Raw genomic sequence first — 26,327 nt, forward strand, 5'->3', positions numbered from 1 at the left:
GCCCTGAGTACCACAATAATAGATGCCCAAATCTACCACACCAGACAAGACCCTACTGTAGGTAAAGGCTGTGCAAAGTGGCCCCTGGGTGTAAGATGCTGCCAGGGAAAATTTACATGGAGCACCATAACCAAGTGGCTGGAATAGTGTACGGAACATCTGTGCAGAGTATGGGCTGGAAACCCCAAGATAAAAGTGGGAAACAACTCCAAAGATGGTAGAGAATGACCGAGCAAAATCCTGTGTGATTTCCCGATCAAACGATCGAATTGTAATGTTAAACCAACCGGACATTGTGGTGATGGACAAAGAGTGGCGGAAAGTCGTTGTGGTTGACATAGCAATACCAAGTGACTGCAACATCAGAAAAAGGAACATGAGGAACTAGAGAAGTACGGCATCAGTGGTACCTGTATTCATTGGGGCACTCAGGGAAGTGACCCCCCAAACTTGAGGAGTGGTTACAGCAGATCCCTGGAAATACATCAGAAATCTCGGTTCAGAAATGTGCAGTTCTAGGAGCAGCAAAGATACTGCGCAGAACCCCCAGGCCTCTGGTAGAGGACCAGAGTTTAGATGAAAAACGGTATGCTTGCCACCGCCCGTGGTGGGTGAGGAAGTGTGGGGTTTTATATATATATATATATATTTAAATATAAATACCTTTGTATGTTGGTTTTTTTTTCATGCAGACCGTTCTCAATGTACTGTCACCCTAATGCAACCTAATACTAGAGTTGGGTTTGTAAAACACAGCCATCTGGCAGAACCTATTAAGACAAAAAAATCAAAAAGGACAAGCACTATGAAATAGATTGTTGGCAGGTGAGTGGATGAATACTTATATTATCACCACTAATTAGCTGTTAACAGTTCAATTCCAGTCAGTCCGGTCAATAGAGTGGAGTCCGTTTGTAACCTCATTGTGACGGCTCTCATGGGTAATTAATTGTTGGCGCTGCTGCAGGAACAGATCCTTTGGCTGAAGTTCAGCAGGCAAACTGATTGGGAACACTTGAGTTGGACTATAACCCCTTTTTAAAGATCTGGGGTCTGTTTAGCACGGGTAATGGGCTTCTCTTTTCACACTATTTGTCACATCTCTTTTTGTTTGGTTTGGTCTACATGGTTAAATGTACCTTAATATTCAATATTAGTATAAAATAAAATTATAACAGTGACTTCATTCACTGGCCTTTTACTAGTTTTATTTTGATATCTTCCATTTTTATTTTAATTTTTTTTGTCATACACCTCTAAGCCAGGTTGTGACAGCACAGTCTTGCAAAAAGCACTTAAAAAAGATGTACTAACCAACCTGTTCCACAAAGCATAACTTTGGACTTCATACTACGTACAAAAAAAATGCTGTCCATATTAGTGGTGCTTTTTGATGATTAGTGGTGCTTTGGCATCTACATGAATCTTTTAAAACCCATTTTAAGACACAAATAGAAGTTAGTGTATGATAGGAAATACAAAAAAAAGAAACTTTAACTTGCCCCTCACACAAATGAAAATGCTCTAAGTAGAAGCAATAAATAAACAAATTACATAACGTAAACATTTAATACATTACTGCTGTGATAACTAATAAACAAGCAGAAACAAGCGCCGAACCTGAAAGGAACAAACCAGGGGCGTTATTAACAATACATGAACAAAATTCACAAAAAATAAAGTCAGAATAAATAAGGCCTAAAGACAGTGACAAATTGAAGGATTTAATGGGTCTCATCATTTTGTTTTCCAGCACTTTTGTGCTTTTGCACTGTAAGTTATTTTCTATCCAACTTTTTCAAATACAATAGAGTAATTATCTATTGCAAATACAGTACTGAGTGAGGCTCTTGGCTGTTTTGACAATGGATTACCTAAACAGTTTTCTCTGATCCACAAGCAAACATTTAGGAAATATCTCTACTTAATACATTAATATCTAATCACAGGCGTGACTTGGTTTGATCAGGATTCCATTTTTCTGATACAGAATTTCAGATAAATTCTGACTCCTGATCAAACCAAATCATGTAGCCCATAAAGGGATGGGAATCAAATCCTTGAGGAACGATGTCCTGAGATGTGTCTCTGACTGACGCTAGGATGATAGTTTAGCTATTTAATTCAGGTGTATAGGGAAGGGACATATTTGAAAGAACCAGGACACAAACCCTGCAAAAAAGAGCCAATGATAATTCATAAGGCTGTCTATAATGGCCAATCTAGCATAAACCAGATTGATACAGTATAATTTGAATTCTGCACAATATCCACCTGAAAGGCTCCTGTGGGAAGGGCTTATAAAAAGGTGGGACATTCAGTACAATTCTTCGAGCTGATTGGGTAAATCACAACGTAAGCACCTGCCTCCCATGTCGAGCTTTTAGACAATTGCAGCAGTCGTAGTACATTCTTGATTTGTTTTAATAAGTAGAAAAGTTAAATGATATTCCATTCACATAAGCATAAATTGTGTCTGCTTGATTTTTTTGCAAAAAAGAAGTACATGTAGAGGGTATTCTAGCTAAAAGCAAAAGCTAAAAGTCTACTTGTACATCCTCCAGCGCAGCCATGTTTGTTCTGCTTCATCCTGATGTTTCTGGCTGGCGGCATACACATCACAACATTTCATTGGATCGAAACATATCTGTATTGAAGGTTAAAGTGGTCATAGAATGATTCTATAGGGTATTTGGTGCTGGTCCTTAAGGTCTCTGAATAGGGTGTGTAACATTAGTTGGGCTGAAAATGGTATATTTGCTTTTCTATGAGCCCTAATGCAAGCCTGGTTAAGAGCCCCAGAATGAAAGGACAGGTTATCTTCCTTTGGTATGCTCATGAATATTTAGATGAGCTGTGCACTAATTGGTTGGTTTATAACGAGCGAAGCTGCTGAGCAAAGACGCATCATAGCAACAAGCACTCAATCACTGAAACATGAAATTGTTCATATGGTAGGGTCACCAGACGTCCTCTTTTACCCAGACATGTCCTAGTTTTCATACCTAAAAGAATGTCCGGGGGGGGATTTCAAAATCTTCCGGGATTTTGGTCGACTACAGTGCAGTACGTAGTCGAAACAGGGAGCCAGCGGGGGACGGCGCGACCAAACCTGAACCGGAGACGGTAGCCTAGACAACGGCGACCGCGTGATTCCCCCTGCCTGCCTGGTCTGGCAGGCAGGGGGATAGCATACCGTCACCTCACAATAATGTATAAGGCTAGAGGTTAACAGCTACCAGACAGCATACCAAAATGTTTTGTTATAATAGAGGGATGGTAGGAGTGCCCCTAGGGAATTTGGACCCCATGAAAATAAATGATATTGGTTTCTCCCATGGCCATAGTTTTTTATTATAAAACCATATATATATATATATTTTTTTTTTTTTTCTTATCTTTCCTATACACATGAAAAGCAAAAAATAACATGACAGTTACTTGGTAGAGGAACCAAAAAAAAAAGTACAATTAAATCCATTTAGCTTCAGTTATTTGCTTCAATACTGCTTCATTTATATTCCAAAACCCCTCACTTTCTTTAAAAACTTGAACATTTCTATTTATGAAGATTAATAACCTGTTAGTACAAAATTTAAAACTTCAAAAAGTACTTTATTGCTTTAATAAAACTTAAAAAACATTTGCCATAGCACTATAATCAGTATTTCATGTGGCCTCACATCATTTTGTATTACCGTATTTTCACGACCATAAGGCGCACCGGACTAAAAGGCGCACTCTCAGTTATGTGTCCCATTTCTGTATTTAACACACACATAAGGCGCACCGGACTATAGGGCGCGTTTTTTATATACAGGTACAAGTCCTCTACTACCTTTAAATACCTCTACTGCGTATTTAAAAATACAGCGGGGGCAAAACTGAGTATGACTGTGCTTTATTCATGTGAGACGGACACATCGCAGATGACACAGCGCTGTGATCACTCCTAAATTAACTTAAAATCCTGAAACCTGCTGACGGAATATGTTCGCTTTTATTGCCGGTATCCTGGTGCCTGCAGCTAAAATTATTTAGATGAAAAACACCTGCCAGCAGCCGCGGTGAACCCCAGGCTGCCCAGCCTACAGGCTGCTGATGAAGAGATTTCTGCTGTCAGCGCACCGCTGGTATGTGGGGGTCTGAGCGCCTCCGACAGAAATAGATAATCTGGATGAACTGACTGCAATTATGAAGTTTTCAGGTGGACTTTCTCACTTAAAAACATATTAAAACTACTTTATTCCCACTGATCACAGCAAATATAGCTGCAAGATTTAGATTATTTAGATGAAAAAACACCTGCCAGCCACCGCGATGAAGAGGAGGAGACGCGCCGGGGCTGCTGTTGAATTAAGTTTTCAGGGAGAAAAATACAGCGGGAGCAAAACTGAGTATGATTGTGCTTTATTCATGTATTTATTACAAAGTATTAATCAAACCCCTCAAAGTCATCATCCTCTGTTTCTGAATAAAACAGCTGCGCTAAATCAGACATGCCAGTTTCCCCTTCTGAGCTGTCAGTCACTTTCCGTGCAGCGCAGCTCCTCAGAAATAATGCCGGCTTTTGCGAAAGCTTGAACAACAGAGCCAGCAGACACAGTCCATCTACAATCCATCCGCAAACTGTGGCGTAATCTGCCCGGCGCTGCCTTCTTATCCTGAAACTGTGGTCTCCGTCGGTCATCCATCGCTCCCACGCCGCTCGCAGCCTTACTTCGAACGGCTGCTTCACACCGATGTGGAGCGGTTGAAGCTCCTTTGTCAGACCCCCGGGATAACGGCGAGCACAGCGTTCATTTGATTCACCTTTTTTTCACATCGGCTGTGAGATGGGCACGCAGCGATGGTGATGCGTGGAAAAAACCACCTAGTCTTCTCACATACACCTGCCTCAGCCACGCATCCATCCAGCCTTTTCCATTTGCGTTAATATCATATGTCATCAGAGCGCTGTCTGTCTCGCTGGCAGCTCCCAGATCAGCTTCTCTGATTGGTTGATGCGGCGCGTCCAGCAGCAAAACTTCAATTTTTCCATCTGAGCTGCAGCAGCGTGTTGGCGGTGCGTCAGATGCTTAAACGCTCCCGACGCGCTGCACCAAAATGCGCTACGGGACCTTTTGCTGCACCTATATGCGCGTCAACCATTGACTTTGCATGTAAACACGCTGCTTCTGCTGCACCTGCTGGGTCCGGTTCACACCGATGTCGAGCAGCGTTAATTTGTTTCCCCATGTTTTTCACATCAGCTGTGAGATGGGCACGCATGGAGTTACATATTAACAGCGATGGTGAGGGGTGGAAAAAAAACACCTGGTCTCCTTACATTCAGCCACTCTTTCATCATCTCCTCAATGAGGTGGTCTCAAAAGTCGCAGTTACAACACACATAAGGCGCACCGCACCATAGGGCGCACCGCACATTTTGAGGAAAAAAAAGACGTTTAAGTGCGCCTTATAGTCGTGAAAATACGGTACCTAAAAGTGTTTTTAGGGATTTCACCACAAATAACAAGGGGAGATGTGATTTATACTACCAATACTCCACTACCACCTGTCTCCCTCTTGTAGCAACATGTGCAGGTCTAATTTTTGTCAAAAGCTGTAGACTCACAGATGATGGCATTAGATTTGTGGTGAAACATACATTTATGAGCCTATGGGGTTGTTTCTGTGATTGGATTGAGAGCAGTTACTCACTACTAGTGTTCTCTGTTCCTACTACAAAGCAGGAGCAGTGGGATAATAGACCAAAAACTATTGGCCAAAACTTATATTTCAGTGATAGCTGCTGATGATATAAAGACTGTAACCGTTTTTGATTTTTATTTTGTTTCAGAAAGATTATTTATTCATTTTTTTTCTTCATTATAATCAAGTCTTTCACCAAACAGTTGCCCAACTCCTCCAACTTACATTTGTTCGTCTTAAAAAGATATGAGATGGAAGAAGAGTGGTGAAGATCAATCAGTAGCTTCCATCACTGTATATTGGTGTATATGCGCTATGGGTAATAATTACATAAATTATGTGTATATGTATGTTTATATGTAAATTCATTTCTTGGCTCACTAAAAAAACATGGAGTAGGCACATAGTACACTTTTTTTCATTCTTTAAAAAAACAAGAAAAAAGTATATATATATATATAAAACTAAACAGATATATTATTTGTCCTAAAGAAGGAATTTTGCATAGGGGTGAATTATTTCATTCAATTCAAAAACAATTTCAACATTCGGTAAAATAATATCAGCAGGTTGGATAAAAGTTTTTTTATTTAAAAAGACATAAAGGTAGAATACATTTTGGTTTTTTTTCTCATTCATTAAAAGAAAAAAGTAATAATGACACCTGCTGTTCCAATCAAAACAACGCATAAAACTAACAGTGACCTGACCCTCCCAACCCCTTTCGGAGAGTGTGTTGCTGTGGGCCAAATCAAGAGAGAAGAGAACGTAGCGCAGCTCAAATTAAGATGAAAAATTAAGAACATACAGCCAAAGTCAGTTGTGCAAATACTTATGAAGGATATCAAGGCCTCGTAGGTATTGTAGAGACTATTTCTAGTTCTCCTCTCTTGCTGGCTTCCATGTTTGCCACTCTTTGTTTTGGCAACCCTGGGAAATCTCGTTTTATTGGCTCAGTAACCAAGGAGTGAATATGGGCTACACACTGCACCAAAGCAGTTCCTTAGATCCTTAAATCTCAAGATTTGCTAGGAGAAAGGGTTGACTACAGTAAGACAGGGTTAATGAAGAGGACTTTTTTATAATGAATGTTACATCCCAGGTGACAAATGAGAATGATTTTGGTTCATTTTATTGTAAAACAAAGGAACAAGTGACATATGATCAAAATGTGATACACTCTTTATGTTCATAACAGACTGCTTTAATAAAAAAAAGTCTTTCTAAATAATGCAATAATAATAAAAAAAAAATGTCCATAACGAGCTTGATGATGGACTATTTTGGGGGGTTGGGACCATGTGCCGAGAAGCTGCAGCAGAGCTAGAAATGGAAGCCATTAGGAATGAAAAACAAATGTTTATTTCCCTTTAAAAGATAGCTTTGTCTCCTTCTTACAGATCAAATAAGGATGTTTCAGAGAGAGATACAGTAAGGCTTTAAGTATAAGTGTTTCTTAAAAAAAACTAAAGGTTTAAATGCAGGTTTAAGTGTTCAGTTATTGCACAGAAACTAAATTTACAATAAAAAAGGATATTGAGGGTGGACTAGAGTTAATTGGTTTGGGGAAACAGTAATAAATACCAAAAATTACTTGTAGCAATGTCCTGAAAGAAATGATTAGTGTATGAACAAGTCATTTAATTATCACAAGAACAGTCAGAAATTTTGGCAGGTATTCAAGAAGAGGGTTTAAAAAGGAGTATGAAGGCTATAACTGCCAGTTTCCCCTTTCATATTAAAGAGATAAATTTTCATATAAGCTAGAAGTAACACCACTGTACTGTATTTCTAAATGACATAAGCATTGGTGTATGAAAATTGAGCAGTTAATTTAAGGGACACAATTGTCTAAAACAAAGCAGGTGTAAAATGTTGACTGAAAAAATAATGTATACAAATAAGCTTTTTTACAGTGATTAAATTTGACATATGCATGTAAAATGTATGAACACAGGAAATACAGAATAATGACAATAATAAAGAGGGCGAGCAACTTTTTGAGTTACCTTCAGAAACTCTATTGGGCCTCCTTTTAACAGTGACTGTGTAAGAGCCAGCTCAGATCCTGAGAATGGTTGATAGGATGAACCGTAGGCTGTATGGAGAGTGTTCTGCAGAATATACATCAGTGTTTATTCGGTGTATATTCTGGACAACATGCTATTGTTGTATTGAAAAGTCCCCCCACCCTTTCAACGGTCCCCTCTGTCCTCTACTGACGGTCAAGTTAATAATAATATCAAATTATTACACATGAATGGCCTCAAAGATGAAAACACGCTCCTGCCAGTACACTGCATTACACTGGTCCGTGTTGTTCCATCAACTTTTTTCCCCCTACAGCTGGGCTTCTGCCCGCACAGGATGAAAAAGTGGAGTGTGCTGCTTGTTAGATACAGTAGTTGTGGTCCCATACCTCATGCAGCCTGCTCACACCCCAGGAAAACTATAACCACTATAAAGACTGAAACATTGTATTTCATTAAGTTGATTCACTGCTACTTTTTTCCCGAGAACTAGAGTTTTCCTATCAGATAGACTGATATGTGTGTGTGTTAGCCTTTGTGAGTACATGTATTTGTTACCTTGTGGGGACTATTCGCAGGAATATGCTATTTTTTGCTGTATTGTTGGGACTTACGGGTACCTGTTGGAACCAATGACTGGTTCCCGTGAGGAGAAGATGCTTCTTAAGTTAAGAAGTTAACTAAGGTATAAATAGAATTTAGGTAAATGTTGGTAAGGGCTAGGCATAAAAGATGTTCTTTAACCCCACCAAGTAAAGGGTGTATAGATGCCTCTGATGCTTGTGCTGCTCCTCTTTTCAATGGTAGAGATTGGATTTGCTTTATTTGCTGTGATATGTTGATAGAAAGTAGTCTTAATATGTTTTTTAAGTGAGAAACTCATATCATCTCACTATTGGTGCCGTGCAGAACCCCACATACTGGCTGCATGCTGCCACTGAAAGTATAGAATAACAAAAGCCAACATATTTTGCCGGAAGGTTTCCACATTTTAAGTTAACATAGGCATTAATACAATATATATATATATAAATATATATGTATTTGTGAGGACCACTCAGATGCTTAAAGTTGCGTTGGTCCTGTTGCTTGGGATGCGCTGCGGGACCTTTTGATCCACACCAACCAACACTTGTGTGTAAGCTGGCTGCTTATGCTGCTCAAATGTCGTTCAGTGTGAACGTACTATAGCATTAGGGGTCTGGGTTAGCCTATACAAATGATTAGAAGTTAATGGAAAGTCTCCTTAAAAACAGATTTACATTACATATATATATATATATATATATATATATATATATATATATATATATATATATATATATATATATATATATATATATATATATATATTTAGGGAAAAAGTATGTGATACATGTGTGTTTGTGTCTGTATTTGTCATTTGAGCATATATGTCCTTTTTTGAGCAACTGAGAAAAAAAGGGAGGACGATTAAAAGAGTGGATCACATTTACCCTTGAATAATCAGAGTAAAAAGGGGAGGATGTCTGCTTCAGGAAATCACCAGGCAGGACAAGGGAGGCTTGTTTTCTTCATCCTCTTTTTAAACAGCCTTATTCATGCTACAACACCTCCTTCAGTCTAGTTCTTTCAAGGGGATTCAATCTCCATTCTGGTCTTGTCCAATGCTTTGCCAATCAATTCCCCTATCCCCTGTGTGGGGGCCTAAGTGTTCCTCTTTGTTGTGAAAAGTTCATAAGAATGGAGAGGCTTGTTCTCCTTATTTGTATTCTAAATCCCAAAGAGGCAAAGGTTCGGGAAGAAGTGAAGCTTTTGATGGGAAGGCAGGTAGTCTTCAGGGAATTGGAATAGACTACACTAAATTTCCATAGTCTTTCCAATCTTGATTTATGAAACCTGGATACCAATATGTATTATTTATATCCTACAATATTTGTCAAAGGAACAGTATGGATGTGAGCAGATGGAGTTCTCTCTGAACTGTTATCAGCACAGCTGCCTCAGAGTGGATTTATTTCCCAGTGATACTGGTATAATGCACGAAGTGAAGCAAAACCTTTGACGTAACGTTATGGATGGTTGGCACACTCAAAATGATTTTTTCCCCTCCTCTGGGATATTTTGACACACTTCATATTAATATGACCTCTAGGGGACCAAAGGGTTTTTTGTGAGATACATGCCAGATTCATAGAGTGAGTTTGACAGAATAAGGAGAGAGATGGGTTACATTTAAATATGCTGGGACACATCTGAATCCAAAGAATTATTACTGCTCAGGTAAGTGATAACTAGAAATGCATGATAATGGTCTGCCACTTGCAATTGCTAGGCAGCAACAAGAATGGGTAGGGCAGCTGTAGCTAATTCTATTTGCAGCGGATTCTCTTCCTGACCAAATCTCTCACCGTTGTTTTGTTTCTTAAAAAAAAGAGCTGCAGTGGCACCCTGACCTTCAGAGAACATGGCTGAGCAAGCAACGCTCAGTTTTATAATTAAATTCTCTGGTCGGTCAGCAACCAACCAGCTCGGCTCAGAAATCAATGCCTGATTCTTAAAGCGCAAACTAATTCACTAATGGTCAGAGTTATTCCAATTTACCTGCCTGCTGAATTATTGTATCCAAACCTTTTCTGGTTGTGAGAGAATCAATGAAACGCAAGGGAAAAGAGAGAAGCGGCAGATGGGAGTCGGTTGCATCTGTCATGTGAAGCGGTGCAAGGAGAGTGCTCCGAGGTTGATTTAATAGCTGAACAGAGGCAATGCAGGGGCGGTTTATGAGATGGTTCTAAACAGGAATTGTCTATGTCATAAAGCAAACTAATTAATAAGGTTTCGGCATAAGCAAAGACTTAATAGCTGAGGTCCAAGGTTTGTTTTCTGCTTGACTCAGAAAAATTATTCACACTGGCTATGCAAAGGGCAATTAAATTTAGCATGAAATAAAAATCAAATTAACTTATCACATAGCAGATTTTGAAGGAAAAAAAACATTTGTGGCAATTTTTTAATTCTATGTACATGCCTAACCTTTTCATTAACATGCAAAATAGTAACAGTACTACTACTGCACAAAAATTGCCCATACTGGGACAAATAAAAGCTACTGAACTGAAACAGGTTACCACCACAACACTGTAATTTATTTAAAAAGTAAAAGATCACAGTTTGCTACTGTGTTCATCTATTACCAGAGAAAGTGTGTTTAGAGCAGATAGCAGAAGCAGAACATCCTCAACCAGCATCACAGTTTTGTGCCAAAGAGAGTTAAATGCAAGGTAGCAAAAGCCAGCCATTAGTCACCACATCCACCACTGTTGCTGTTGGCTGCTGTGGCAGGGAAAAAGATGAAGATTGATTATTTGTCAACATGCAAATTGGCTTTCAAGTCCCTTCTCTAATTACTCGGTGGTTTTATTGATGAGAAACCACCTACTGCTTCCCTTCGATTTACCTCACAGGGCATAATCTTTTTTTTTAATACATTGCCCCTCACCCATCTTGCAGAAGACTTTATGAGGTCAAAAGGAAAACAAGGCAAAACCCCTAGCTTTGCCAGATTTCACACCATAACTTATTTTACAACACTTAAAGATAAGAATGTAAGCTTAAATGCAAAATATAGCATGTTCAGTTTTAATGGTCTAAACTGATGACACTGAAAATTTACCCACAAGACCTGTGAAATGAAACAGGGCTTGAATGGGTGAACTTGGGAAGATGTAAATGACACTTTTCGCATTGCAGCAGCTCCTTGTTCATGCATGTAAATGTCAAGTGATGTTATCTAATGTATAGTTTCCTCTGACAGAATCTGAAAGGTCTACACCGAAGACAAGGTTGGACAAGTTTGTCTCCTGGGAAACCAGAATGGGTAGGAATAAACTACCAGTATGCAAGGATTAGACGCTATTTTTCCCCTACTTCATTGCATAAAAAAAAGAAAAACATTGACGTTCTACAACCCTGCTCACCTTAGACCTTATTAAAGAATTATACCTATTTAATTATAAGCAAATAATAAATAAGCCTATGCTCTCTTCATCTTTCCTCCTGCTATGTGAATTATTTGTCATAATTCCCTGAGTCTGTAACATTTTTTTATTCAAATCACACCATCAGTGCCATAGAGGGTGTGAAGAAGTGTTGCAAGACGACCGCACATGGTTTACGTAACTGCATATTATTTTAGGAAGACATATGTGAGGAAATATCATGATATCAAGGTGAGAGTGCGATTTTCTTACTCTGTTACAGTGTGCAGAGTGTGGATTCAGCTGGGAAAACACATGGTACTTGTTTTCTCATGCTAGATGCTAGACTACACAGTTTCTCTTACCTAAACTTAGTCCAGCCTTTTTCCTTTGTAAACAGCTGTCACTTCCTACTCACAGATGTGCAAAGTTTAGAAAGTAGATAAAGAAAAAAAAAGTCTTTTGCTAGATTTTCTTATTTAATGCAACACCCATGAACATTTTATACCAGGCTTCATTATTTCCCTTTTCACATTTCAGAAGGGTTCTCACTGACATATACATAACATCTGCTGTTCTCTCAAGAGAGTGGCCCACTGGCATTATGCTCAGAGTTTTTTCCACTTACTTTTTTCCCAGCTGCAGTGGGTTATTTTTGTTTGCTTTTGCAATCCTTATTAGCTCCCTGAATTCTGATGCAATGCCATCTCTGAAAATACTGACCTCATTTTCATCTCAGTTTGAAGCTCCCTCTCAATGCATCCTCTTACAAAGAAATAAGCAACAGGACTTTGGCAAGAGTCTCCAACCCAGCACCTGGCTCTTCTGCAACGGAAGGAGCAGGACGTAAAGGGAGCGGTCACTGATCTTACTGTTGCTGATTGAAACCCTTAATTTGTAAAATGCATGGATGGAGAAGAGGAGCAAGCACAGGCCTGTTGTGTTCCATAAATCAGAGAAATCTGCAGAGATGTAGAACAGATGGTGGAAATTAAAAGAGAGAGAGAGACAGGGTGAGAGAAAGAAAGCTTCTCGCAGCTCAATTCAATGCAGATTAAGCATTTTGAAGCTTAACTGTCCTGTACTACATTCGTGCATTGTGACTGTACTGTCCATGATAACAGAGCCACAAGATTTTTTGTTCTAAAGCAAACCTCACACATAATGCATCAACTAAGATGTATTTATCAATTACACATTACAATCAACCTAGCAGAACACAGTAAAATGCATTTATAGATTCTTATTTTGCCTGTAGGTGTGATATAAGACTCCAATGTGTTGCACCCATCAATTTCCTTTTCCACAATGCTTCATTGACAAGCATTGACAAGCTTACTGCAATACTAGCATTTATCATTATAGGTGCCAACTGCTAAAACTGTAAAGGAATTTTAATACATGTACTTCTATTCTTTCTGATATTAGGAAATTATTGGAGTTAAAAGAATTATTAAAATAAGGAACACTTTTTGTGTCCTAGCAGACATTGCTGATACCTTTATAAGACCATACTAGAATGCTTTTTAAGTGAGAAAAGCTCTTCTTTTTCTGATCTGTATTTTACCACCTTTTCTGGGAAGGTTATTATTTGCAAAATTAGCCCTTGATATAGGTTATTGCAGCCAACATGTACCTATTCCACGTTGAGTGCTCTTGACCTCTTGTCTTTGAAAGTCTTTCACTGTCGCTGAATTTCTATCTTGACTTTTCTTTTTTTAATGCTGTTGCCTAGAGGCTTTTGCCAAGACACCAGGATCTTTATTGCCCTTTCTTTAGTATCCCCCCCACACACGCCTCTAAGAAGCAGAGGCAAACTTTAATGTAAGTCTTGTACGACTTTCATCTATGGGCAAGGATTCAGCTCATCTGTTCTAATATGCACCCAATGAAACCCCAATGCATGATTGTTGATTGCAGCTTCCCCTTCTTACTGAATAATTCAGAAGTCAATTCTTTCAAATCCCCACTATGAGCCTCAGAGCAACAGGGGTGATTTTTGAGGGTCTTCTGCAAATGTTAGCATTGGAAAAAAGGCAGGAAATGTCACTATACAATTTAAAATTTAATGGGGCGTTTTAAATGTAACTTATTTTTGCCCTCAGGGGTATAAGGGTACCTATTTAATAAAAATAGCATAATAATGTTATCACACAGTAAGTCACAAAAAAGGAGTAAAAATATATTTCGTCCAACCATTTAAGGACCCTAAGTGTCAGCATAACATCATGCAGCATACCACTCCTTAGGTCCTAAAGGTTTTGTTTCCAAGGCATCTATAATTTCTTTCTTTCTTTATGATCTCAACATGTATTCTTATAAGCAAAGTATTAAAGAAACATCAATTGAAATAAGCTTTTTTGATTTCATCAAAGACACTAAAAATCTAACAAAGTACATAAAGATTCATTAAATAATGGCAGATGTGATACAGATAGGGGGAAAGCAATCCCGGTCGAATTCAACTTCACTTACATTTAGTTAAGAGAGTAAAGAGAAAGAGACCTGAATAAAAATAGTATATACCCCCTCCAATCAGACAAATATGTTAACAGAAGAAACAAGTGTAATTATGTTTTTTTGATATGCTGTAAAAAGAAAAATATCCATAATTTAACCAACCAGAAGAGATTAACTTTATGAAGTTGTAACAAGAAGAAAATCCCTGGCTTTAGTCCAATGACCTTGCAACAAAGTTTGTGAACAGAAGCAGAGAGTGTTGAGATGCATGCAACAGCCTTTGCACATTTTATTTCAACAAAAATTCACTTGTCTCACAAATAACCAACTAGCATCATTGAAAAGGTCAAACTATGCATATGATGGATGCTCTCAATTTAGGGAATCCTTTGTTAGCAATTTACCAAAAAGAATGGAAGCAATTGTTGACTCAAGTCAGGGCTTTATGGGCCTCATGTTAGCATATGTTCTGGGCTACTCAATCACAAGTCGAAAGCAGTCAATGCAGGTGTAAAAGCTCCCAATATAGATTGAAGGCACTTTCACATTCAATCCCTCCTCCCTTTATTTAGCCCTGGTCTTTCAAACCCTTGTGACCATTTTTTTTTTAGCAATCAGTATGGAAATCTATCCTGGGCTGGCTGGATGTACCACCTACTAATCTCATTATCGTTAATTTTATAAAAGTTCTGTTACCAGTATTGTTTAATCCCCCTTTTAATTCATACTGGATAAGGAATATTGTGTCTTGCATGAACTTATAAAAGATAAAATTTACTCAGAACTACACTAAAATGTTTACATTTTGTTTGACCCCTCCCCCTTTTTTTTAACAAACTATTTACAGTAAGGTGTCTTAGACCTTCCACCCAAAACCTCTGTTTTTTTACATTTCTTTAAATTGATGGATACCATATTTTATGGACATATGCACGTCTTAAATAGCATGGTTTCTTTGTTGTATTTTACTCTTACCTAGTGTAAGTGTAATGCATTTTATTTTTTTTTTACCTTAATTTTGTTTTGTATGCGTACATGTCTGCTGTTTTGCTATTTGTTTTTGGGTTTATGCTGGTAAAACGTAACCATACATTTGTCAGTTAGTTATTAATTAGTTTATTTATTAGTTGGGCTCGTATTAATATATGTAAAATCAGTTATTTGAAAAGCAAAAGGTATTTTTATAGGTCAGAGATATAGGAAGATATAAACAGCACTTTTGAGGATACTCCTTTATCTGCTTCATACTGTTTTACTTATTTAACACATTCTTCAACGTTTCTATTTATAAGTTGTGTTGGAAAACTGTAAACCCTAATAAGCATCCATGGGACATTTTCAAATTGAAGGTGGAGGGGCATGTCAAAGAGAATTTGACTACTGTTCCAACAGTAATGCCCGAGAGAGATAAAGCACTCATGGAAAATAATGTTGGCCACACAAAGTATTGACACATTAGACTCAGTTTGAACCTTTACACGTAGGGCTCCGGTCACTTTTGCTGTCAATGGTTTAGACATGAAGAGCTTTATATTGAGTTATTTATGTGGACAGAGAATTTACAATGTTATATGAGCTTTAGGTTTGTGTTCATCCATGAAAAGACGCAATATTTACAGTTCTTTTTATCATTGAAGATTGTTTTAGAGCATGGCTTGTTTCAGATACAGCAGCATCTGATTGGCAACGTTTAAAGGTCCTAACAGCCACATTTATGCGTATGTATATGTAAGCAAGAAGTTGGAAAGTCTAGCGGGATTGAATGGTTAACCAGAAGGGCACGAATAGGTGTCCCCCTTTTTGAAAGAGAAGGAGGGGATTTGGGGCCTTTTGTAATCAACAAGATGAAGAAGTAATTTAAGAAGGAAAATATAGAAAAAAGAGAAGCAAAGAGCTGTGGCTTAGAAATAGTAATGAAAGCAAAATCTGCCTGAGGTGAAAGAATAAAAAATGAAAAGGCCCCCCCCATTAAACTTTCTTAAGCTCAATTACAGTGATAAAGGACTGCTATGATGAACCATTTAAACAAAGAACCCTGGAGAAGAGCATCAAAGCTAAAAGTACATTTTGTCAAATCTTTCTTGCACTCCATAATACACTAACAGAATACAATATGAGGTCATCATGTTTTTTGTTTTTTTTCTCCAAATGTGATCTGTATTCCTATGTAGTGTTTCTACAAAATAAGCAGACTCCACAGAGGGCCAGCAAAAGGGTACCATCACTGCACCCCCCGCCCCCCCTCACCCCAGTGAATCTGCTTTGTTGCTTCTTCTGCTGCCCTACATTGGTGTCTTCTTTGGTGTGCTGAGTGTACAAAAGCACCGGAGAGGATTCTGCTCAAGTCAGCCTCACCTGCACTGGCCTCTCCATCATTAGATCTTATATCGGTAAGGCACCACTGAGCTCTACTGGGATGGTACACAAGCATGTTCGTTTAAAAAATTTGAGCAAATGTAACAGGGTTTACTTGTATGTATCCCCTGTGTAAAATCTATACTTTGTATTCAGGACAAACTAAGGATGATAAAGCAAATATTAGTCTGCACATTTTTTATAAGTCTGAATTTGTTTTTGTTTTTTTAATTTTTGGTCAAAACAGAATAATACTGCAAAGGTTGGGTCAGTCTTTGTAACTTAGGCTTTGAGCAAAAAATACCAAATGCGGTCAAAAATCAAACAAGTCCTTTATTTATAACTAGAAAGCGTCATATTAAATTCCAGCCTTGGCTTACTTTAACATTTGCTGTGTGAAACTGAGGAGGTTACATCATTTACGCAAAATAAAACCTTTAAATTACCTTACTGTGCTTATATATATATATATATATATATATATATATATATATATATATATATATATATATATATATATATATATATATATATATATATATATATATATATATATATATCTTTTATGAAAAATATTCACAGAAAATGTATGTGTTAAGAAATGTTTTCTTCTTTCTGCCATTTCTAATATACTTACCAAAAATTCTGCATCCAATTAAACAACGGGTATTTAAAAAGTGGCTTAACATCACAGAACTTCCAGATTCTAACATAACCTTATCTCTGTAATTCTTTCATTGTGAATTAACATATGGTAGAACAGGTTCACAATAACTTCCTATTTGCAGAGGCGGATTCAACCATGCATGACATACTTGTGTGTGCAGTACACAGTGTCTCTTCTCAAACGCGTTTAGCACACCATCAGCACTTTGATTTAACCACCAATCCGAGTCAAACACAAATCATTTCCCTGTCTGGATCAGACATATTTGTCGGATTTGTGTAGGCTTTTTTTTTTCTTTTAGAAAAGTATTACATCACAGAAAATAAAAAGGCCCACTGTCATACTTTGATTATTCATATTTCACACATTTATTCTATTAGGCTGTGTGTCTGACTTCATTCACTCTGTATAAAGAAAACCATTTAAGGTGGATCAAAATAAAAAATTTGGCACCTAGCATTTTTATGTTACTGCAATAAGCGGAAAGGAGTGTTAATGGAGTGAGGTGCCAAACTGGCACAGCATTGGCAGCACTGCACTCAATTGAGAAAACAAATTATTCATGTTAAGAGACTCAGTCAATGCGTGTTTCATTTGCCTATGCATTTTGATGGAGGGCAAAAAGTGTCACATATGGGTGAAAAAAATATGACAAACTGAACCTTGTCTAATGCATTATTCTTTATAGACATTAAAAATGATTTGAATTATTTTTGATTTGGGGGTTTGAAATCTTACAGTAGACAGTAGTAGTAGTTTTTTTTTCTTTTTTCTTTTTACAAAGATCCTTATACTGTGTTTTGGCTATCAGGGGAAAAAGGCAATCAAATGCGGATGTTGCTTTTGCTTGCATTTTCATCATCTGTTTTTCTTTTTTTTTAACCTTTGAACAATTATTGTAACGTGAAGTATAAGTGCACCCAACTTTGACTGGTTTGCAATAGATTTGGTGCAAGGTGAGCGCTGAGGGAACAACAGAAAACCTGCCTTACAACCAAATTTCTCATTATTACACTTGTTTTAGTCTATCTCAGAAGGCAAATTATCAATATGTTTTTTGGCAAGACTTTATATTTATAAGATGTTGAGCTCCTCTCCCCTCTCTTAACCCCACTTTTCTACAAAACCTCTCGAGTTTTTGAAACGAGTTCTGTAATTGTCCTCATTCCCTCAGCCTTCATCTTGTGTCGACCCTTCACTCATGTATTCCCATACTCTGTCTTTCTGTCACCCCAGCTCCCCTAAAGGAGGATCAAGAAAGAGGCCCCTTTCCAATTTCTCACCACGTCTAATAGGCACTTTTCTGTGTTACATGATCACCGGGTGTCAAGATTAAAGAATGGCTACTGCTTCCCAGGGCAGACATGGATGGGAGACAGAGAAAATAGCACTCCATAATTACTGATAAATCGAGATCACTGCCCCCCTTCTTCCATCGCGTCCCTATCCACCTGGCCCTGGTGTCAATGTGAGGGGCTGAGTAAGTTAAACTCGCAAAAAAAAGTTGACCATACCAGGCTCTTTGTGTAATGCTGACATTGCAGTTAAGTTCAGCAAATTCAGGGCCAACTGAGTGACTTGGAGCTTTTATTCAACCTCTGTTTGTTCCTACTTTCCAGTGGAACACACAGTTCCAGATACATGAATCAGCTGCAGCCAAAGCACAAGTGTCTCACAGCGCAGCAAATCTGCACTCTACTAAACTCTGTAGCAAAGACAGGGTGTTTTTTTTTTCTTTGATCTCTTACAGGGTTATAACCTTTCTGAGAAAGCATAGCAAGCAACCCTGTCCGCTAGATGCCACACAAGTGCAATGTAAGACAGTGGTGGGATAAAAAGAGGAGGGGGATGAGAAGCAGCTGGAAGGGTCTCTTTTCTCAACCAGGCAATTGTGATAGGTTGCCAAGTGGCAGTCCATTGCCATTGTTTATTAATAATCCAAATAGCCACGGTGGAAAGCAACATGATGTGAATTGAGTCCAACAGAGCATGAAAGAGTCTTCTGCAGTAACATGCTTTAGTTCTGTCGCCTCACAGGAAATAATCAGAATATTTAGTTCAGTCAGTGGGTGATAATGAAACCCTGGACATTACAATCACCCACACTATCTATAGAATGCTTCATCTTGTTGTGTAGATGTGCTGAATCTCTCCCAACTAATGGGCCATGAGTATAAACTTTATTGTCCTGATAATAATAGAGAAAAGTCATTTCTCTTGATTTATAGCTAATGAAATTGTGTCCTAGTTTACCATTATCTGCTTAGGAGGGGGATTATTTTGTTTTACTCCACTTCATCAGTGGGAAATGAGTACTTCCAGTTTCTGTAAAGTATCACTCCGGTGATGCCATTTAAGACCATTCTGTCCAGACCCCACGGTTTAACAAGTTTAATGTGCCATGTAAGATCAGGTGGAGGAGGGCATCTCTTTCTTAGGCACCAACACCAGAAGCATTTTTTAGTAGTGTAGTAGTGTTTCAGGTCTTACCATAATTTTTTTAAGCAAATTGTGACTATTGTGACTATGCAACTACATTCTGATAAATGTATTGAAAACTATTTAAATTATTTTATTTAAAATTACATGAAATATAAATTTGGCACTTTACAAGACCAATAAAATCATATACAATGACATAGACTCTAAATCAATCTCAATGCAGTGTAAATCCTACAACTTAATGCAGTATACTTTAACTTAATCACAGCCATGTTTGAATTAAACAATTAATAGTCAAACTACTGTAAATCCTCTAATATAGGCCCGGGCCTTTATTTCACTTAGGTGCATCTTTGTCCAGGCCATTATTGGAAGGAGGCCAGAATTAGAGGCAGGCCTCTATTTCTATTTGATCAAAACAGACTACCAGTGGAATAAATAAAAACAAAATTTTGTGTCTCTTTGAACCTATAAAATACTAGGTTCATTTATTGAAAAAATACGGTTGCCATAACAGTATACTGTACAGAACATAATTCAGACATCTTCCAGCAGCTGCAATTTTTCTGCACAGCAATACGAAAGAAAGAAAAAAAGACACAGAATGGAATCTTGGCCAAACTGACTCTTAATACAAAGATAAAAAATAAATAAATATGGAAACGGTTCTGCCATCACAGCAAAATTTTATTTGAGGCAGGCTAAGTGGAAGTAGGCTACCAGTATCATATATTTCAAGGTAAATTCAGAACAACGAAAGCCAACGAAATTCTGTAATTTTAACGTTGCCTGGTTACCACCAGACCTACCGGTAATCACATTTGTCTTTTAGATCGGAACATGTGGCTAGATCTGGTCCTGCAGAAGTGTGTCGCAGTGAGCTTGATGCAGAAACTTTGATTTATGTTCAATATTGAAGCATGGTCCGCACTATACACTGTGGGTCTAGTTACGGCCGAGGCAATGAGGAAGTGGGGGCATGTAGTCCAACAACGGAGGGGCATGACAGTGAAAAACAGAAGAGATCCAGGTGGAAAAAGGGTCCCAGCGTTCTCGCGCACCTCGCTCTTCTAGCTGGTCCAACTTCACAAGTTTTTTTCCGCAATTTCGGTCATAAAAACAAAACAAGCGGACCTCCTGTCTGCGGCACTGTCTGCGCTAAGGATGGGACTTTCCCAGCCTGGGTGCCATTCCGAACTTAGTCTCGCCCACAATGTTTGAGGTCGGGAAGTTCGGTCTGGCATTGCACAACAGTAGCACGAGTATGCTCGCCCAATATCTGGTAGGGCCAATCAAATTGTCAGGGCGGGCTTTATACGATGATGGACAGATGATCAACAGTAACGTAATCAACCACGTCACCAAAGCGCGCTTGGGTGACAACAACAATGGCTGCCGCTGGAGAGTTGAGGTGTGTAGATTCTGCTATTAGGTCTGTTCTAGAAGATATCGACAAATTAATTTTAAAAGAGGAACAGAGAAACGCGATCAAGGCATTTGTTGAAAAGAAAGATGTTTTTGGCGTCCTTCCTACGGGATTTGGCAAAAATTTAATAGACTCATATTCTGACTAGAATTGAGTAGGACTACGTCAGGCTAGGACTTTCCATGCCAACGGCTTGGATTCGTTAGCAAACATTGAACCCCAGTGGTACTTGTATGTTACTATCACAAGTTGTTGAGGACTGCCCAGGAACGTAGTTGGTTCTAATTATAGCCCCGGCCTGTATACAAGTCCGGCCATTATTTACCTCCGCCATCAGCAACACAGGCCATTATTAGAGACCCGGCTGCTAATGGAATACAGGCCAATATTAGAGGATTTATAGTAATATAGGCCATTTACCATTTCTGTGACCCTTCTGGTCCCAGAGCACACTGGAAACCACTTAGACCAATCACAGTTGCTCATAAGATGTAACAAGCTCTGTCATCGGTCATTTTGTTAACCAAGTGATCAAGTTTTACCAGTGCGAGAGTTTAACTGCTTTCCAGTCTGCCCTGAGACTAGAAGGGTCACGGAAAAGTTAAATGGAGCAGGTAAAGCAAAAAGAAAATGCAATTTCAGAAAGGATATGAAAATGAAAGTTGAAAAAGAAAATGGGAATGGGGTAAGGTACAGCCTTTTTAAACGTGTGATTAGGACATGTCTTTATAATCATATTTATAATTTGTTTGTTTGTTTTTTATCTCCATTTAGGAATAAGGTTTGAAAATATATTTTCCGATTCCAGTATTTAATAATGGATTAATGAATACAATTTGCAATTTCTCTTAAATAATTCAATTGAAATTGTGCAATTAGAAAATACTTTTCAAATTGGATTGCAGATTGTATGATTTAAATGTTAAATCTGAAGTGACTGGTTTTCTTTTTCAGTGACTCTCTAGGCCTCTCTAGGACATTTCTTTGCTGTATGGTCCTACATTTTTTAGCAGCATAAGCTGTAACATACATTCTAAGCTTGCCCTGATCTTTTTCATTGCTACTGATTTTAGGCCACTTGAAAAGAAAACGTAGTTTTGATCAGAAACATACAATAGCCAAAGAACTATGTTGTTCTCAGAACATAAATCTTAGACATCATATTGTTAGGAGACTTTTCTGCATTAAGACACACTTGATAAGATCAATTCATTATGAATACAAACAAGTAATCCTTTTTCAGTACTGCAAATGTCTGAGACATGTATTGTTTATTTTCATAAGTTTGTCTTTTGCTTTAAGCATTCCTTGTTATACCCAGGCCTTCAGAGACCCTGCTGACAGTTGATATAGCCTTTTTCTCACAAAATGTCCCTACCGACTGAGATTGATCTTAAATTATTAAGACAGCTGCTTCTCTCCGTGAATAAAAAAATAAATAAAAATACCATTACCAAATCCCACATAACAAAAATGACATTTTTGAAGGAGAATTTTCTCTACTGTTTTGGAGCTGCAATAGATCAGGAATTAAAAGTAAATTGTTTTGTTTTGTTTGTTGTTTTTTTTAACAAAAGGGTTCTCAATAAAAGCACAAAAGGGATTATAAGAAGCCCCTAGCTTATTATTTTTCTTCACAGATTCACTGGATTCAAATATCTGCCATCTTTTCATTGTTGGCAAACTATTCATATGTGAGATAATAACCGCAGTTTTTACAATCCACTTCTTTAAATACCATTACCTAGATTTAAATAATTCCTTACTAGAATTCTTTGAAAATATCTCTCAATATCAGACAATAAAGAGAAGATGACACAAGAGTCAATTACAGTAGATATGACATGCAATTCAGATCCTCAGTTGGAAACAAAATGAGGAAAAGACTTGATTATATTGCAAGCACAACATTAGCATTAGTGTGTTTCTTTGCCAATCTTCACATTTGTAACTTCCCACTCTCCATGTCACTAAATAGCCATAGATAAGCTCACATGTTAAACATGTTAAATATGTTAAAAAGGGGAGATTTGCTATGAGCAAGTCAGCTGACAGCCTAGCATTAAATAATACTTTTTTTTCTGAACATTTACCCTTTGTACCTGCTGTGACTGACCACGTACAAGACTCTAATCTGCCATCAGACCCTTTAGTTTTTAAACAATTTGAAATCATATACATGAATATATATATATCTCCACAGATAATTCCTGCCAGATGGCTACGTGTTCTGACTAAAACATGTCGGTAGACAGGGCTTACTGTATGGTGTGGCTGTAGAAAACACAGTTTACAACTTAACTCTTCTATCCCAAATCATTTATGGTCATGTTTGGTGTCTCTTAAATTTTGAAAATCACCTGACAATTTAAAAATCGTTCAGTGTGCTGAAGAAACTGAGCCTTCAGTCTCTTGTTTAAACATTTTAAAATATATACATTAAAAATGATTGACCTTGGTTTGCATAGACTGCAGTTTAGTTTTGCTTAAATCATGAACATGGAATACAAAGACCACTAACAACTAAGGCAGTAACAGCATACATTTTTGTTTGATAGCATGTTTAATGAATTTGAATGTTTTTTTTACTCTTTATCCTGAGGCTGAACTAGTTTACATTAAGCAAGAGCTTGTGATTTTAGCTCAGCTTTAATGAAAAAATAGCTATGTAAATGCAGTTACATAAAAACAGCAGTTTGTTTTTTGTTGTTTTTTTTTTCGTTTAAACATGTAACATTTTGGTGTGGAAATGAAGCTAATCAAATGAAGTAACAACAAAAAAATGAAAACTAAAAGTGTATGACAACATAGCATTAACCCTGAAGGTCCTAAAAAAAAGTGTTTGGTGATCACAGGTATGCAGAAATCTCTGGTCAATCAATGTTTCTTAAGCTACATATGACAGGATGTGGCGCTTAAGCAGACAAGCTCACATGCATGGAATGCAGATGGGCTCCTGGTTCACCCAATGGGACCTGCCGGACTGACATTAGTGAACATGAGGCGTCTATGTTTAGAATTCTAATTAATATACTTGCGTCTGCTGTTGTGGCAGATTTTCAGCCTGAGCCATTTAAAATCTGCTCCATGTGCAAGAGAAATGCTCGGATCTAGACACAGGCAAGGTCAGGTACATAAAAAAAGTAAAAAAAAAAAAAAAAAAAATCTATAGGTGGGTACATTTGTGAAAGTGCTGTGTCAGGTCATTTCATGTGCTACTTTTGGAGTCACAAGCACAATGCCTTTCACAGTACCAAAGCTATTGAGGCAAAAGTGTGCAGTGTTAATCAGCCGCTTTCACATAAATTATCCCCTGTTTTGCTTAGTTGGTTGGATCCAGCAAAAGTGTGCAGTGTTAATCAGCCGCTTTCACAAAAATTATCCCCTGTTTTGCTTAGTTGGTTGGATCCCGCAGAACACACTGCTGGTCTGATAAAGGGTTTATTTAACATATTAAAAATTATTGTTTCTCTAGTGCACTGCAAAACCTCCCAAATATTGCCAACACCAAACCAAATTACTAATAGCTAAAATATTAACAAACATTAGCCACTTACTTCTTTAAAGTTCTTGTACTCTTTAACTCTGGTATTTTACAGTGATTTTACTTATTAGAAGCAATGGCAAATCCTCTTTCTGTTTTTTTCCCATACTACACTTCATCTTCAGCTTGAGCAGATTTAGGTTCTTATCTCAGGGATTACTTAAGACTGAAAAAGGAATCAGCTTTGCTCCATGTAAATAACTCTCCTGTTGACATAGTTATGTAATACTTCTAATGTTATAAGTGCCAGAATTTCATCCAAAAAAGCCTAAATAGCGGAAATGTTTGGAAGTAGTGTTGAAAAAGTAAATACAGAACATTACTTGACCTTCAGTAACTGATATTAACATTTTTTCTAAAGCGCTAGATTATGATTATGGTCCAATCTATAGCAAAACATTATAGCAATCTGCAGTTCCCAATTTTCAACCAGGAAAGATTATTATTGTTGCCTACATTTAGGTATGGATCCACTTGTATTTTACCAAAATAATTCTAATCCCTTGTTTGTCCAAAAACTCTTAACAGCCTTCAAATTAGTTATACACCGATTTACAAAAAATATACAATATATACTAAAATAATTATTCTTATATTATGTATGATTGATGAAATGATACATTTGCTACCATCATTAGATAATTTCTAAATAGAACTGTTTCTGTCACCGTTGTGAATGTAATAAATCATGTTAGGGTTTCATATTGTCATAGACAGCCGCAATAATTAGGCTAATTTCTCCTAAATTTGATGCTCACACATTGCAGATCACAATGAAAAGGATACTTAAAACTGAACAGATTTCTAGTTCCTTTGGCTTACAATGAGTGATCAGAAATAAGAACAGACTGTGAGATTTTAGGAAATAATAAGTATCAAGAAATCAGGAGGTTCACAGGTGAAGGAGACCACTGAAAGCGGAAAAGCTAAAAAAAAAAAATAGTGAGAAACTTTCTAGATCCTCCATTGGCTACATGCAACAAACTGTATACTTTATTTTAGCAAACTTTGATTGAAATTATGATAAAATTCCCTAAAAGATAGGTTGTCATGAGGGTGAAGCTGCCTTGTTAATTCTTCAGGAGATCACAAGCTGATCCACCTGAGTGAGCAATGAAACATTGAGTGCCAGGAAACAGGATGGGCAGTGGACCATTAGCAGAGCATGGTTTAGAGGTGGTCTCTAGAAAAAGACCTTCACCAAATCTTTTATTTCCTGCTATATTTGCCCCCATGGTAACAGAATGAATTACTCAGAGCTGTAAGCATACAGGCACCATGTACACCAACTGTCTGACTTGCAGATGCTTCTGGCAGCTAAAGTAGTTTTTGTTCAGTATTTTATCACTTTTATCACAATACAATTTAAATATCTACATTCCTGACCTAAATACTTGTTATTCTCATTGGGGAAGAGAATCTATAATGAATGGTATGAGGAGAATTTCAAGTCATCTATTTTTATCCATGTGTTGCAAATGACACTTTTCACAACTGACTGAAATTGAATAGAATATGGAACAGATGTTTTGAACCAGACAACATTTTTTTCTGTTTATGTCTAAAGGACACTTCCAGGAAAATATCTTTTAATACATTACCTCTAATTAAATTGTGCAATTAAATTATATATATATATATATATATATATATATATATATATATATATATATATATAAAATGTATATAAACTACTTAAATAAAATATGTGATGCTAAATTGGAAACTGACTTTAATTTGTGACAGCAGCTTC

General features: G+C 37.4%; 1 protein-coding gene across 3 annotated transcripts in view; it reads right to left on the reverse strand.

The window, feature by feature from the left end:
• LOC119776139 (BMP/retinoic acid-inducible neural-specific protein 1-like) overlaps positions 1 to 26,327 on the reverse strand; it is a 137,097-nt gene that overhangs the window by 104,560 nt on the left and 6,210 nt on the right. Inside the window, exon 1 of one of the 3 annotated variants that reach the window (XM_038274412.1) lies at positions 411 to 430. The exons of the other annotated variants lie outside the window; for them this stretch is intronic. The gene's annotated coding sequence lies outside the window, so the exon portion shown is untranslated. Of the gene's footprint in view, positions 1 to 410; positions 431 to 26,327 lie in introns of those variants that run through there. 3 annotated transcript variants of the gene reach the window in all.

This window comes from Cyprinodon tularosa, unplaced genomic scaffold, assembly GCF_016077235.1.
Source record: "Cyprinodon tularosa strain WSP-4 unplaced genomic scaffold, ASM1607723v1 ctg912, whole genome shotgun sequence".
Classification (NCBI taxonomy): domain Eukaryota; kingdom Metazoa; phylum Chordata; class Actinopteri; order Cyprinodontiformes; family Cyprinodontidae; genus Cyprinodon; species Cyprinodon tularosa.